This window comes from Paroedura picta, chromosome 7 (assembly GCF_049243985.1).
Source record: "Paroedura picta isolate Pp20150507F chromosome 7, Ppicta_v3.0, whole genome shotgun sequence".
NCBI lineage: Eukaryota > Metazoa > Chordata > Lepidosauria > Squamata > Gekkonidae > Paroedura > Paroedura picta.
The window spans coordinates 96,090,663-96,107,522 of record NC_135375.1 but is presented as its reverse complement, the minus strand read 5'-3'; the positions used below and the strand labels follow the sequence as shown (position 1 = coordinate 96,107,522).

The 16,860-nt window shown below is 46.8% G+C and overlaps 1 protein-coding gene and 1 long non-coding RNA gene across 3 annotated transcripts in view; one reads left to right on the top strand and one right to left on the bottom strand.

Annotated features, from left to right (window-relative positions):
- SHB (SH2 domain containing adaptor protein B) overlaps positions 1 to 16,860 on the top strand; it is a 172,926-nt gene that overhangs the window by 86,789 nt on the left and 69,277 nt on the right. The window lies entirely within an intron of this gene.
- LOC143841348 (uncharacterized) lies at positions 1,150 to 11,705 on the bottom strand. 2 transcript variants are annotated; one of them, XR_013232674.1, is made up of 4 exons: positions 11,186 to 11,705; positions 5,678 to 5,773; positions 3,126 to 3,728; positions 1,150 to 3,039 (listed from the first exon to the last, which is right to left on the bottom strand). It is a non-coding gene; the product is annotated as an uncharacterized LOC143841348 (long non-coding RNA). The 2 variants fall into 2 exon arrangements; XR_013232673.1 differs by having other exon boundaries at positions 1,150 to 3,728; positions 11,186 to 11,696.

Sequence of the window (16,860 nt, the reverse complement as noted above, 5' to 3'; positions counted from 1 at the left end):
CCACAATACCCCCATAAAAATATATGTACAGCTGTTATTGTTTTTGTGTTTCAGGGCACTACTGCTTTAAAACGTTCTTGGGTAGACATTCCAATTTGGGGGCACATTTCCTGTAGCTGCCACTTTCCAAGGTGGTATGGTTATTGTGATATTTAAAATTAAAGTAGGATGCTCATCTTGTGTCAAAACATATGTTTTTGTGATCAATAAAGCCAAATAGACTGTTATATTGGCTGTAGAGAGCCATTTTTCCTGTAGCTGCTATTTTGCCATGTGGATCTTTTCCCACGTTTTTGTAGGATACTCATATTGGTGTCAAACCATATGTTTTGGGGGTTTGATAAAATCAAATATACTATTCCTTTTGCTGTAAAAATGAAGTAAAATATCATTCTTTAAGGTTTGTAATATTTGTGGGGAAGGATACCAGGTCTTCAGTTGAGGCTGGGTTTTTAAGATCAGTGGGCCCCCCTCAGGCAACCCTATTCTATCCAGCAAACCCCATTCTGGATGACTGTGGGAAGGTAGGAGGGGTTTTAGCCATCTTGATGTTTGTGAGGTTTTTAAATCTAGTTTTAAGGGATTGGGGGTTTTGTGACGGTATATTGTTACGTGATCTGCCTTGAGTCCCAGGCGGAAAGTGGATTATAAATCTTAATAATTGTTATTATTATTTTCTTACTGTTATTTTCTTACTTTTTGTAATATTGGGACTCAGTGTAGTGGGAGAATTGTTAAGGTGACAGCTCCTAAAAGTAAAGACAATTATTTATTCTGCTGCTTTAAATTTCAGTAAACAAAATGGCATTCTTGCTTGATATTATGCTTGTATGTTGGTTAAACTCTCGTTCTTAAACAAAGGCTACAGTCCTAATACAAAAAGTAATTTGCTGTGGAACATTTTTACAATTCTTTTGACTGATTGACTAGACAAGGGCAGGATTTAAGTAAAGAAGTAGGTGAGACCCTTGTGAATCTCAGTAATACTTCTATCAATAATTTTAGTGTCCTAATCTCTGTCTCTGCTCTGTTAGAGTAGTAGTTTCAAGGGGAAGGGGATGTTTGGAATTAAACTATTAGAAAGAGGAGAATTACAATATTTGTTCTAACTCACAAAGTGAAAAAAGTAATATTTGCAATTTAGGCTGTGAACCATTTTATTCTCTTTAGGAAAAAAAATGACAGTTATATCTTTTTCTTCTGAAGAGCTCTGTGTGTGGTTATTTTTGTTTTTCCCAAACAATTTCCAACCTGGATAGTTCAAAAGGCACCCAGACCGGCATGAAGCTTCAAAAAGAGGAGGATAATTTCTGCTGTGCTTTTTAAGTGTTCCAAGTCCTTGAAATAAACAATCTCACTAACTCTTGTTATGCTGGGAAATGTTATTCCTCTGATGTTGCAGAGGGGAGGTAGAGAGAAAGGAGGCTTGGAAGGAAGGAAGGAAGGAAGGAAGGAAGGAAGGAAGGAAGGAAGGAAGGAAGGAAGGAAGGAAGGAAGGAAGGAAGGAAGGAAGGAAGGAAGGAAGGATTGCCCTGGGGTGTGGCTTCAGACAATCTTCTGGGATCATCAAGCCATAGAGGCCAGGCATTGTTTTACGGTAAAATTTATCTGTCAGTGTTTTGGCTAGAATTGAATTGGATGCAGTATTGTCACTGTTTACCCAACTCTGAGGAGTTGAGTCTGTGTGGTAAGAACAGACAGCCTTGTTGAACTCTGTCCTCCTGAAAAATAACATGGCATCTATCTTTGAAGATTCTAGTATGCTAGCAAATGCCAATAGGAACAGACCAGGTCTGTACTTGGCCTACACTTGACAGCTGACTGGAGGGTTTGTGGGACAGGGACCTGGATGTCTCTCAACATAGTGAGGCCACATCCTGGAGGCGATGTCAGTATGTCAGGTGAATCAGAAAGATGAGGGCCCAAGCACTTTGAGATGTTTGGTCATATTTACTCTTATCTCTTTCTGTACCATCTCTAAAAAACCAGAAGCACAAATAGCACTTCCCAGGTTGCTCTTGAAGGATGGTGCCACTGTGGTAAAGAAGCATCTGTGTGGTGGATGTTGAGAAATGAGACTGCAATGCCAAGAGTACAGAGGGGTATAATGTTCCAGAAATGTTAACTTTGCCACATGGAATGATGTGATGTCACAGTATGGATTACAGTACTACGAGAACCAGCTTGGTGTATAGTGGTTAAGAGCGGCAATTTTTAATCTGGAGAGCCAAGTTTGATTCTCTGCTTCTCCACATGTAGCCCCCTGGGTGACCTTGGGCTAGTGTCAGTCCTCTTAGAGCTGTTTTTACAGAGTTCTGTCAGAGCTCTCTCATCCCCGCCCACCTCACAGGGTGTGTCTGTTGTGAAGGGAAGGCAATTGTAAGCCACTTTGAGACTCCTTTGGGTAGTGAAAAGCAAGGTATAAAAACCAACTCCTCTTCTTCTTCCTAATTTTATTGGGATTAATTTTTAAAAATAAAGTGATACTTTCTGACCTTTCTGACCATAAAGTGATACTTTCTGACTAAGAGGAGAAAGAGGCTCATCTGAGTCATGAACCCTTTCTAAGATTATAATATAACTAGTAAGCAAAGTTCTCTTAGAGTTAATAGGGAATGTTGATTGTGGGTTTTTATTTGTAATCTCGGCTTTGTTCAAGTGTGGTTGCTGACTGAAGAACAAAAACAACTTTTTCAAGAGATGCGGTTGATGCTATCACATAAAATACAAAGCCAAACAATTACCTTTCTTTTACAGCGATAAAATGAAACAAAAGGCCCTTTTTTCTAAGCATTAACTCTAGCTTCTGCATAAATAATTCCATCTACAGCTGAACAGCGCTGTAGATGAGGACGGCCACCTGCATCTGAACTTGTGTTTCAGAGTTGTGTGTGTATGGGTGTGTGCATACACTACACTGAGTACAGCGCTGTCATCGGGTATCTGAGACCCTAACAGTTGACGGCCTAGTTTTCTCTGAAGTCATGAGCCTGTGTTCATCCTGCAAATGGAGTCTCATGTAAACCAGGGGTAGTCAACCTGTGGGCATTTGCTGGCAGGGGCTCATGGGAATTGTAGTCCATGAACATCTGGAGGACCACAGGTTGACTACCCCTGATGTAAACCACTGGCAAATGTAATGGTGTGTGGAGGGGAGAATGAGGACTTTGTCCTTCATAACCCTCCATGCATTGATTTCATTTCCTGTTCAGAATTCATGCTAGTGTTACCAGGTCTGGGTTGGGAAATACTTGGAGATTTTGGGGGTTGAGCATGAGGAGAGAGAGAAGTTTCGGGAGGGGAAGAAACTCAGTGTGGTAGAAATACCGCAGTGTCCACCCTCCAAAGCAGCCATTTTCTCTGGGGGAACTAATCTCTTTCACCGGGAGATTAGTTCTAATACTGAGAGATATCCAGGCGTACCTGGAGGAAAAGGCATCAGGCTATAGTGAGAAGACATCTGAGGGAGGATGTAAAGAGGAAACAAAACCACGAGAAGGAGGAGTTCCTGCCACCAATCGTTCCTGTTCTTTGCCACTGCTCCATGTGGAAGTGTTACCACTGTATTGTGCAACACTCTAGGATTCACCCAAATCCTGGCACGGATCCTAGAGTACCCTGCAACTCAGTGACGTCACTTCTGGTCACAGAGCTGGAAATGACATTTCAGGGTGGACGGATCCATTTGGGTAAGTCTCGCTCTTCCCAGTCTCCTAGGGATTGCCAGCCTGGGAAAGAAAAAGTGGAGGAGAGAAAACAATACCAGAATAAAGAGAAGTGCAGGAGTATTCTTCCTTCCTTCCTTCCTTCCTTCCTTCCTTCCTTCCTTCCTTCCTTCCTTCCTTCCTTCCTTCCTTCCTTCCTTCCTTCCTTCCTTCCTTCCTTCCTTCCTTCCTTCCTTCCTTCCTTCCTTCCTTCCTTCCTTCCTTTCTTTCTTTCTTGGGTCAGCTTGATCAGCTGTATTTGCAATGTTGGGGTCCTTCGTATTTAGTAAATTACTGCCATTTTTGGACCTTGTTATATTAGCTCAGCAATTCTGAACCGCTTGGCGACCCCAACTGCAGTGGTAGCGAGGTCGGTGTGCGCATGCGTACAGGCAGCATGCGCGTGAACGCGCGCATGCCGGTGCACAATGGTTGGGCGGTGTGGAGGCGGCCATTGCCATGGTTCCTCCACTGCTGCCTGCTGCCACTTGCGGCCACTGCAGCTGCCCAGCACTGCCCGCCGCGGCAGTGGTAACCAACCTGGGGACCCCCCCCCAGAAGGGGCCAGGCGACCCCAAATGGGGTTACGACCCACCACTGTATTAGCTGGTCAGTTTATCCCAATGGTGCTGCTGTAGTATTACGGAGCTTAGCATTCTGGTTAGAACATCCTCCCCCCCCCAAAAAAAACAACCCCCTCCAAGGCAACTCACATGGCAAAAAAGATGGGGGGGGGTGGAAGTGACACTGTTTAGAATGGCCATAATGCGTCAGAGAAGACTTATTACTGGAAGGAATTGCTGTGTGAAACTCCCATCCCTGTATTGCTTTACTTGAATTTGGGCAAACTACAAATAACATCTTTAAGACCAGAAAAGATTTATTCAGGGCATGAGCTTTCGAGTGCAAGCACTCTTCGTCGTCGTGCTTGCACTTGAAAGCTCACGCCCTGAATAAATCTTTGTTGGTCTTAAAGGTGCTATTGGACTCTGATTTTATTGTGCTCCTTCAGACCAACATGGCTACCCATTTCAATCTACAAATAACATGTAGTTTATAACAGTAATGTGAAGTTTCATAGTTTGGAGTACAGGACTGAAAGGGAGCAAGAATACAGGGGAGAAAGTTAGGGACCAAGAAATGAAGATTTTCTCAGCCAAAAGGCTCCATGCTTGGAACGAAATACTTGAGAGCTCCCCAGATGGAACCCAGCCAACTGGCATAGAGAGAGTCCTTCAGCAGTGTGACAAGGAGAGTTTTGGCTCTCAAAGGGTTCTTCCCCCAAAATCCTGGTCTCCCTGGTGCTTCTGCACTTGAATCTACCGTATTTGTCGGCGTATAAGGCGACTGGGCGTATAAGACGACCCCCCAACATTTCTTCTCAAAGCCGTGAGCCCAGTGGGGGGGGAGCCGCCGCCCGCCGCCGCTCGCCGCTCCGCTCGCCGCTCGCCGCTCGCCCAGTGGGGGGGGAGCTACCGCCACCGCTGCTTGCCGCTGCCGCTCGCCCAGTGGGGAGGGAGCTACCGCCGCCGCCGCTCACCGCGGCTCGCCCAGTGGGGGGGGGGAGCTACCGCCGCCGCCGCTTGCCGCCGCCGCTCGCCCAGTGGGGGGGGAGCTGCCGCCGCCGCTTGCCCAGTGGGGAGGGAGCTACAGCCGCCGCCGCTCACCGCCGCTCGCCCAGTGGGGGGGGGGAGCTACCGCCGCCGTTGCTCGCCGCCGCCCCTCCCCAGACTGAAGTGCACCCGGCGTATAAGACGGCCCCCCCATTTGGAGGCATGTTTTTTAGAGGAAAAAAGCCGTCTTATACGCCGGCAAATACGGTAGTTCTTCTACAGCAGACCAACATGGCAACCCCATGAAACTGATCTTCTGCAGTTCATGATGCTTGCAGTTAAACAATTAGTCATGGAGCATTTTTTGTTTGTACACAGTCACTGATGTGGAGCTCAGCTCCTGGGACGTGTTCAACTCACATATTCCAAATTCTGCTCTGATGTTCACTCCTGGCATGCTTGGCCCAGCCACTGGAGCGGTGACAGGCATTTTTTAATCCTTAGATGGCTTCCTCCCTGAAAATTATAGGAAAGTATGTCATAATATTTCCACCGCGCATTCATGCCGGCTTTCCTTTCTCTTTGCCGAAGAAGGTGAGCCAAATTCTCTGACAAAGGAAGTGAGCAAAATATCTTAACCTTGTACACAGGGAAATGACTCTTATCTAAGTAACCCAGCAGGAATATGTTCTGCCTTCCCCCAAATCTGTTGAGATTGCCTGTAAAACCGCCAGGACATATCTGTAGCTGCACCCTGGGGGATTTGTGACTGTTTGATGTAGGGGTGGGGATGCCACGCCTGCACATTTGTGCCCACCACGGCTTGGTACCGAGGGCTCCATGGCCCGGTACTGGTCCCAGGCCAAGGGGTTGGGGAACACTGCTGTCTAGTGGTTTCATCCTGTTGTCTTTTTACCGCCATCTTGGGTTTTTATTGGGGTCTTATTGTTTTAATGGGGTTTTAGATTTATGTAAACCGCCACGAGCCGACGTCTCCCAGAGTGGCGGTCTAAAAATTTGATTAAATAAATAAATCCATTGGAAAGCTGTTCTAATACCAAATTGAATGTCTCGTTTGTAGTAAGTTACTCAGAAAGCATGAGCCTATGGTCTTCTGATGGTGAAGTATTTTGTCAACGAGCAGGGCTATCAGAAGACACTGGAAACAAAACATATATTGCATTTAAACATCACACTCACTACCCCTTTTCATCGTCATTAAGAGAGTCCAGAGCTGGCTCTTTTTCTCCTTTCAGAAGTGAATTCCTGCTGTTTGCAGGGGACACCTGCAGTTCACAGATCATTGGTGGCTATTTTTTAAATGGGGGTTTGGGCTAGCCAGATTTATCCTTTAACCTGGCTATGAAACAATCCCTGGCTTTTGAAATCTGTACCTATTGGCCCACATCCCCAACGCTATAATTATTTGCATACACACCATTCCAAGATACTATATATTATTTTGATCATGCCAAGATGCTATATATTATTTGGGGTATTACCTTAAGAGGATGGGGGTTGTTGAAGGAAACATTCCTCCACTCTTCATTAAGGCCCCCGCCACTCAGCTTCAAAATGCTCAGAGCCCTTGAGATTTTATACTATCCTGAGGGAATAAGTGTTAGAGTCAGGAGAGAGTCATGGGCATTTGTGCTCCAAAAGTCATCTCCAGGTCCAAGAAGTTGTAAACTTGTTAGGGACTCAACTGAGCCTCTCTTGTTCTCACCTACCTTCAACCACCTGCCTTCCACGTTGTTTGTCTCGTGGAGGGCAATGAGTATGCTCAATACTAGTTACAGTCTGACAAGGACTGATCGTGCTTATAGTTCTATATATCTGTGGAATCCCCAAGGCGTCTATCAATCTTGACTTTGTATATGCTTGGGATAGAACAAACTACCAGGTACAGTGCCTTCAATTCAGGTGGGTAGCCAGGTTGCTCTGAAGCAACAGAACTCAGTTTGTGTTCGGGGGCACCTTTCAAACCAAGAAAGCTTAATTCTGGGTTTAAGCTTTTGTGGGCATGCCCCCTTTTTCAGAAGTCTGTTTCAGTGTATCTGAAGAAATGTGCATGCCCACAAAAGTTTATACTTTGTTGGTCTTAGAGGTGCCTCTGGACTCCATATATGATGGTAGAAAACAGCTCCTGGGGTTGAGCATTGATCCTTAGAACAATGAACACATTCACCTTTGTGCATGTGCCCTGCTGAGCCAAGAAATCTTAAACGTATCTATTTGTTTAACAAAAACTTTGTGTAGATAGAAGTCACGTGGAAAGTGGAGAGAGCTCTTACGGGAAGCCTGAGAACACAATAGGAATTGGTTGCCACCAAATTGCAGCCAGGATAGCTTTCAGCCTCTCCCGGCCAACTGCTGCCAGACATCTATGATACTGTGACTAATTCTTCATTTCTTTCTGAGGATGGCAGCTTTCCCCTCGAGGAAGGATCATTTTACTTCCTTGGGATGCAAGCAACGAAATCTGGAATAACCTGTTGCTCCTACTTTGAAATAATTCTCCTCTTGTCTGCTTCCTTCCTTCCTTCATTTATTTATTTTTTAACCAGGTGGCCTTGTAGCTTGACAGGTCTGTGAACTGGGCGAGAACTCCTGGATGCTTCTCAAAATTTTGATAGCTTAAAAACACACAGGCCCAGATTAAAACGGGAGGCACCCTTCAGTTTTACTGCCTTGAAATTGTTTACTTTTTGAGCATGTTAAGAATGAGTAACCTACCTTCTGTGGATCCCATGTGTGCGAATTCAGAGTATCTCTCTGGGGTTGGAAGAAGGCAAACCCAGAACAGTGGAGTCATTCAGAGGCACAAAATGCCAACCCACTGAAGATGGGCAATTCAGCTGAGACTCTCCACTGAGCCAATCACACCAAATGCAGGGACAGAATATAGCAGGGAAGGAAGAAGACCAAGCAAGGACAGTAAAGCATGCACAGATGCATCAGACAACCTCCTTCATGGGTAAAGACAGTGGGTAAAGACAGCTTAGGGTTGGCAAACTCCAGATGTGGGCTGGATATTTCCCAGTATTACAGTTGCTCTCCAGATGATACAGATCAGTTTCCCTGGAGAAAATGGCTGCTCTGGAGGGTGGACTATATGGCATTGTATCCTGCTTTGGAGGGTGGGCACCTTGGCATTGTATCCGGCTTTGGAGGGTGAACTCTTTGGCATTGTACCCTGCTTTGGAGGGTGAACTCTATGGCACTGTACTCTGCTTTGGGGTGTGTGGACTCTTTGGCACTGTACCCTGCTTTGGAGGGTAAAGACTATGGTCCTGTACCCTGCTTTGGAGCGTTGGCTCTTTGGCATTGTACCCTGCTTTGGAGGGTGACCGCTTTGGCATGGTGCTGTGCAATCTTGAACATGTGTATTGAGTATTGTGGCACTGGGTGCTGATGTCATAGAGGCCTCTGTGACAGGAGCATAGCTCAACCAGTCACCCTCGAGGGGCTGCTCAAGGACAGGACACATCCAGGCAAACTTGATGAAAAGAGAGTGGAAAGAAGACAGTGGACCAGAGCTCGGTTGGTTCGGATGACTCCTAGGTAATCTGCCCTCACGACATTTCTGGATGTGTTAGGTGTCATGAACAAAGTAGGCAGCTTGCAATCTGGCATATAGAACTGGCAAAGCACCGTTCATGCCAGGCTCTGGGCCACTGATTTGAGTTATGGGCCCTGTGGGCACTGGGAATGCCCACTTCCTTCTTCCCCAAAGCCAAGAGGCAAACCTTGCTTTGCTCTGCTTCAGTGGAACAGAAGTAGTCCGGAAACAGCTGGAGAATGCTTGGCTTCTGGGGTCGCCAGCTCCATGCTGGGAAATACCTATACATTTGGGGGGTGGGGTTAGACCTTGAGGAAGGGAGGGTTTGGGGAGGGAGGGACTTCAACCGGGGTGTAAGGCCACCTAACCCACCTTCCAAAGCAGCCACTTTCTCCAGGTGAACCGATCTCTGCCACCTGGGGATGAGTTGTACTCCCTGGAGATTTCTAACTCCCAGCTGGAGATTGGCAATCCCATTCGCAGCCTCCATGGCATCCCAAAGGCTCCATGGGGCTGGGGACCTCCTCCATGCTGACCACTGAAGGGGCAGGTTAATTTCTTGTCCCATCATGTCCAGTGATAGTCCTTTACTTTCCCCCTATATGGGAAAACCATGCTGTGCTCTGCCATACTGCAGTGAACTCAAAATCTAGCTGCTGTCCACTTTACCCAGGTAACCAAGCCTTCATCATCAGAAGCAAAATCAGTATGTGGAGGATCTCTATATTGACAGGCCCGGGGAGGGGGGAATTGTATTTCTCTGAGAAAAATTACCCCCCGCAAATACTGAGGTCCCAGCAGGGGCAGCCCGTTCTTCCGTGCTTACGTACAGACGACTTAATAACGAAAGCCACTTTATCTAGAACCGTAATTTCATGATATTATGGTAAAATAAGATTGCCACAGATGTCCATGGAGATTTTTGCATAGTCTATTACATTCTCTCCGTTTTCTTAATCAGAAGTAAAACCCAGCAAACTGAAACTTGGGCATCCACATCGGCAGTGGCGCTTTAGCTAGAAAATTGATTTCATTGGCTAACCGGTCAGAAACTTGTGTTCCACTGTGGCTTAATTTCCAGACTGTTATCAACAGTGTCAGATCGAGTTAAACAAAAGCTCAGTTAGCAGGAATCCCCCCCCTTCTTTCTCTCTCTCTCCCTCTTTCTTTCTCTCTCTGTCTTCCCTTTGAGAAAGTAACCAAACAATTCAAGTGGGCAAACAGGTAGCTGGTGATCCTTCAACTTTGAATCTCTGTTGAAACCTATTGGTCTTACTTAGCCCGGATCTGTTTGGGTCAGGAAGCTTTGGAGTCTGGCACAGGGTTGAATCAGGCCAGCTTTGTCATAGCACAGTCGATTAGTCTGCTGGTTAATGTATGTCTGTACTTAATTACCCAGTATCAGCCGAGCGTGCACAGCTTCCCACGCACCCCGTCCAGAATTGAATGCATGTCGCCTGCAAGCGGCACAAGGGGGTTGCAGGGTCTTTACGCGCGCAGCTGCCAAAAACTAATTTTTAAAAAATTATTATTTACTAACAAAATGCCTGTCATTGTTACAGGGTGGAAGTCTGGGGATTTATTGCCAAGGCACAGGGATGCAATATGACACGCCATATCTGCTTGCTGTGCACAGACGCAGATTAGATTATCTGTCTGATCTGCGCAATAGCATCCCCGAGAGCAGAGCTTTACATTTCCCCAAAGAGCAAAGGGCAAATCTGTATAAGAAGCTAAAAGGGTACGTTCAAGAACACAACCAGGGATGGGGCCTAAATCCGTCCTTTGCCCCCCCCCCTCCTTGCCCTGAACAGAATAGGCCAGGTAGGGCTGACCCTGGCTAGTACCTGGATGGGAGACTTCCAAGAATTTGGGTGGTGTTTCCTCCAAGGGGTCATGATGCAGAGGCAGGAAATGGAATTCCACCTCCCAGCGTCCCTTACCTGGCTGCCAGACAATCCTCAGATCTCCCGGCTGTGCCGTGCAAGCCGTACGATAAAGAAATGCCCCTCCTCTTTAGACTCGGAGAATCACCCCTTGTCTTGGCTCCATTCTGAGCATTATCCCTCTCTCATGTCGGAGTCAGAAGGGACATTGGGAGGAGGGATGCCAGCCTCCAGGTGGGACTTGGGGATCCCCTAGAAGAACAGTTCATCTCCAGACTACAGAGGTCAGTTCCCTCTGAGAAAACAGGTGCTTTGGAGGGTGGACTCCATGGCATTGCACCCTACTGAGGTCCCTGTTCTCCCCAAGAGAACATCCTTAGCTCCAACCTAGATCTAGCAACCCTACCTCCCGCCCCCCATTCTCCACCACTGGCCGGGGAGACCTGGCAACCCTGATTGGGAACCATTTTGTATACTTACATGTCTAAAAAACACACATGTGTACAGGGTCCACATGACGGAGAAAGATAGATCTGTTTGAAGAAGTTTCTGTGTTGTCTGAAGAAGGTTCCCATTTTTACATTTCAGCAGGTCTGAACAACGGATGTGGCAGAAGGGGAATGTGACTGGTTTGGGAGGAACCGGAGACGCGAGAAGCCAGGGGAGGGGAGGGAAGAATGTGAGCCCGAGACTGGTATGTGGTGGTGGTTCTCCTCCGCTTAACCTCAGAAATATGGCAAAAATCTGGGAGTATCCAGACAGACGCTGCACAGCTATCTCTGTAAGGATTCGACCAGGACAAAGGGCCCCAACGAGCTGTCTTGTTTTTGTGTGGGAGGCCCTTGCAGCTGCATGACAACATCGATGGCTCCCTGGGTTGTGGTCCACCTCCCTAGTAGGCAGGTGGAATGGAGAAGAGAGCCCCAAGAGAGGCAGGGAGGAGGGTACGCTTGGCTCGTTTCCCAGCTGTCTTCTGGGCACTTTGAGACCACAGCCAGCTGCAGGCCGGAGCGGCTTTGTTAGGGGCGAAGAAAAGCCAAGGGGGGGGGGGGGCGGATCAAGTAGCAATCTTGACTCAGCTATCCTTTAAGCCAGTGGGGGCACAGCCAAGTATAGGCGACACGTGGCTAGCCTGTGTGGATGGGGGATGCTGTATTTGCACATCAGCATCCAGGAATGCCACTTTCTCTTTGCCTCGGAGGCACAAGTATTCTGCGTGAGAGTCTTTTTCAGGTGGAGGACAGAACACATCTTGGAATGTGGAAGAAACGCCAGTCCTTGAAGCCAGTGGTCCAACTCATGCGTCGGAAGATGCAGTTTGGCTTCAGAGCCCCAGTTTCTAGGTCACAAGATCCACCATTTTTTTTGCTTTTTATAAACTAAAAATGCTCGTGGATAAAGTGCAAGGGGGTCCATGGCACCTTACTTCTCTTGCATTGTATGCTGGAAGGATCAGCTCAGCAGAATTATTTAGCGGTGGAGAGGGAGAGCCTATTCACTTGACACAGCTTCTGGCAAGATTGTAGCTCCAGTCTCCTGTCTTGGTCTACTGCTCCTGGTCCCGACCTTGACCCTAATGAGGTCATCTGCCTGTCACATGGTTCTGGTGGTTGCAATGTCACAGGACTTTCTGCTTTTGACTCAGTGAGGCGGGTCCTGGTTCTGGAAGGATTAAAAGACCACTGCTGTAATCCACGTCCTGGCGACCGTCACTTCCGATGCAGTTTATGCATTTGTCTCTTACGTGCTTTAAGCTTGTGGTCAGGGAAAGGAGGATTCGAAACGTTGCAATAAATAAAGTTTGCAATTTAAAGGTCTGTTGGGCGCAGAGCGGAATAGAATTTCAGGGGATAACATTGCTTTGCCCACTGTCCCGGTTTGGCTCTCAGCAGTTGGCTGTGCAGCAGCAAGCAAGATTTAACCCCAGGGAAGTGAACGCAAAGGATCCAACTTTTCTTTAGATAACCAGTTAGATTTTCCTTATTACGTATCTTGGTTTGCTTGGTGCAAAGTTTTGTTATATTTCCAGCCTTTCCCTCTTTGTTAGTTGTTTTTTTTTCTTTTTTTGTTAAGTCTCCCTTGAATTTTACATGGTATTCAGGCCCAGATTTCCCATTGCAGACAAATAACACCAGGCCAACAGACTGGTTAAGTGTAAAAAAGTTGCGATTGGGAAGGAGCAAGCAATAGAGAAGCAACAGATGGGAAGGGAAGCTTAATCTTGCTCCCAGTTGTTGCATTCCATATGGCAGTCTCCTCTCCTCTCTCCACCCCCCCCCCCTCCTTAGGGATTTTAAATCTCTGTGTGATTTTTATCTTGCACTTTCTCCAGCTCAGAGTGACATACAAGTTCTTGCCATTTGTCCTCACAACAGGTAGATTAGGCTATGGGAGAATGGCCCATGGTTATTCAGTGAATTTCATGGCTGAGTAGAGATTTGAACCTAGGTCGCACCAGGTCTTCTCTGAGAACATAGGTGGTCTAGCAGTTAGAGTCCAGGGGTCGTCAAACTGCGTCCCTCCAGATGTCCATGGACTACAATTCCCATGAGCCCCTGCCAGCAAACGCTGGCAGGGGCTCATGGGAATTGTAGTCCATGGACATCTGGAGGGACGCAGTTTGACAACCCCTGAGTTAGACTGTCCAACTAGGGCACACTGTCTCAAATAGGGCTTCAAGTTAAGCATTTATTAGGTGATATGACCATATATGGTCATGTTGACCCGCCCACCTACCAAAATGGCCAATGATGGGCCTGGAGGGGGTGGGAAGAGAAAGGACCCCAGGTGGGCATGTACACAGCTATGTTTCCCGACCATATTCTGCACAATGGTGCCACTTCTGGGGTTCCTCAAAGTCTGAAGAATATTAGAAAGGCTGTGGGAAACTCCTGGTTTGAATCCCCACTCTGCCATGGAAAGCTGGCTGGGTGGCTATGGCAGTCACATAACTCAGCCTGACATAGAAGAAGAAGAGTTGGTTATTCTACCCTGCTTTTCATTCCCCAGAGGAGTTTCCCAGTGGCTTACAATCACCTTCCCTTCCTCTCCCCACAACAGACACCCTCTGAGATCGGTGGGACTGAGAGAGCTTTAAGAAAACTGTGAATGGCCCAAGGTCACACAGCTGGTCACCTCCTTCACTGAGTTGTTGTGGGAATAAAACAGAGGAAAGGAGAACAATGTAAGCCAGTTTAGGTCTTCCCATTGGGAGAAAAGCAGGGTGTGAGTGGTAGAGATGGTGGGAAGTGCTGCCAAGTCACAGATGACTTAACAGTGACCCTGCAGGGCAAGGTGGCCAAACTGTGGCTCTCCAGATGTCCACGGACTACAGTTACCATGAGCCTCTGCCAGTTTCATGCTGGCAGGGACTCTTGGTAATTGTAGCCCATGGACATCTGGACTCTGGAGAGCCACAGTTTAGTCATCCCTGCTGTAGGGTTTTCAAGGTCATTCCTCTGAGTATTCCTTGGTGGTCTCCCATCCAAATATTAGCCAATGCTGATCCTGTTTAGCTTCCAAGTTCTGACAAGTTTGGGCTATCCTAGGCTACTCAAGAGTATAAGTAAATACATTAAGTATGGGCCACTGGCCCTCTCACAACCCTTGAAAATTCTAATGAGGAAAAACAACCAGGAGATGGGTGTCCCTGCAACCTTGGAGCAGGGACATGGAAAGCAGATGACAGAGGGATGCAATCAGCTCTTGATAACCTTCCCTGCTTTGAGAAGGGGCATTCCCACATTTTAATAGGTCATCTGGACTTCCTATAATGGTGTGTGTGTTTGTGTTGCTTATTCATAATACTTGACAGAAAACTGGGGTTTTGTGGGGAATTTTTTCTGGAATCCCTCCAGCACGGTTAGCAAATTTCCCTGGCCAAATCCTGTCAAGTTCTGATTTCTAGTGCATTGTTTTACATCCTCCTCAATTATGGTTTGGAGTGAAATTGATTGTGATAGGCTGTTCTATATTCTCCGAAGCACCTAACAAAAAAATCGTGTTGTTGGGTTTTGTTCTTTTTAAAGAAAATGCGGTCAATGTAACTTGAGCAGGAAAATTTAAATACAGCTTTGAGAGGGGAGCTGTTTTGTATTTTGCTGATTGTTGCTGGATTACAAATCTAGATTAAAAGAGTGGAAGACTTCAACTAGAATCCATTATTTTAACATCCCTCACAGCAGGAGTTCCCGATGTGTTGCTGTGCAGTTTTTAAAAAATGCTTCTTTGGCAATAATTGTGCCTGGCTCTGCCTCCTGTGACAGCCATTTTGTTGCTGTGCCCACTATGCTGTGTCAGAATTCCAGATATCCCCACAGGCAGCTGGGCGACCTTGGGCAAGTCACAGTCCTGTTACTGCTTTTCTCACACAGCAGTCCTGTCAGGGCTCTCTCAGCCCCACCTACCTCACAGGGTGTCTGTTGTGGGGAGAGGAAGGGAAGGCAATTGTAAGCCGCTTTGAGACCTCTCCAGGTAGTGAAAAGCGGGGTATAAAAACCAACTCTTCATCGTCTTCAAAAAGGAGCGTTCCCTTATCGAATCAGGCAGCAGACTTGGAAATACTGTAATTTTAAAAAAATAGAAGAATATACAACATTCATAGGCAGCATCTTTGAAGAGGATTTCTCTCCAGGTTCACAAGGGAATGCCTCTTCTAAGCTGGTGTGTATGACCTAAACACCTGCATTTCCTGCCTCCCCTCCACCCCACCCCCAGCTGTGTCGAGCTTTGGAATCCATGTGGAAATGGATGCCGATTTAATCAGTTAATTACCTGGAGCTCATATGATTAATCCAATTTGATTTCTCTAGTGTTTTGGTGATGAGAGGAAGGGCAGGGACGCAAATGTGGTTAGAAGGGCAGCAAAGGACAGAAGTACAAGGAATTTGAGTCAACAAGTCCGGGCAAGCCCTGAGCTTATACTTCCTATTGCAGTGACCTTCAGCACCAAATATTGTGTCATTTGGCAGGGAAAGTCTGAATTCCCTGTATTGTCGTTATATCCGTATTAATCAGCACAATTTCACCCCACCACCAACACCACCACCAAAAAGCATTTTTTCATCAGAATCCAGAGATCAAAGTATAATTCTAATAATGACGAATCCCAGGCATTTAAACAGAGATGGAAACGGTCTCTGCAAACCTTGTTATTAAAGAATACATTCCAGACTTCCTCTCTTTCACTGAATGTTCTCTTGTAATCCCCAGAGCAAGCCAGCAGAGTTAATGCACATTCGAACTCCATGGCCATTCCAGGAGGTAGTTTAGAGATTTGATTGTTGACAGCTTTCATGAGCAGACCCATGGAAAGCACTCTTCTGCCTCTTTTATGGAGCTGATCTTTAGATATTCTGGCTCAGGCAGAGCTGTCAGCCTCCATTGTGGTAGTGCTGTAGCTCAGCTTATGAACGGGAAAGTGTGTTGTGATTTCACTTTCTGGGAAACCCTGCTACTAGTTCAAATGGAAACTGAAAACAAAGGCAGTTTACCCAAATAGTAGTCCTTAAGGCAGCTATTCCCAACCAGGAGTCCACGGATCCCTGGGGGTCTGCAGGAGCTGGGGGTGGGGGGTGTCCACGGTCTTTCCCCTCCAGCCTTAATGCACTCAGCCACAAGCTACAGCAGGGGTAGTCAACCTGTGGTCCTCCGGATGTTCATGGGCAGACGCTGGCAGGGGCTCATGGGAATTGTAGCCCATGAACATCCAGAGGACCACAGGTTGACTACCCCTGAGCTACAGAACAAGCTGTATCCATTGCTCCCTGTCCTGAATGTGAATTGCCTTATAGTTTCTGTGTCTGGGAGAGGCAGAGCCTGCATGCCTGCTCCTGGCTTAAACCACCTCCTGTCTCCCTCCTCCTCAGTCCTGCTTGACCCTGCCTGTTAAGACGGATGGTGATGCCCCTTCTGGTGACATCTCACTTGGAGGGGGGGTGGCAGGGAGGGTTGGCCAGCTGACATCACTTCTGGAACTTCTTGAAGCCTGAAAAATTATTTCAGGGATGCCTCCATGGTCAAAAGGCTGAAAAAGGATGCCTTATTAAGGTGTTGCTTTTTTTTAGCTTTTCTCCCTAACCATGGTTGACTATTCTGACTAATTAAGAATTTGACCACAATTTGAAACAGGAAACCATAGCTTTAAATCTTCATTG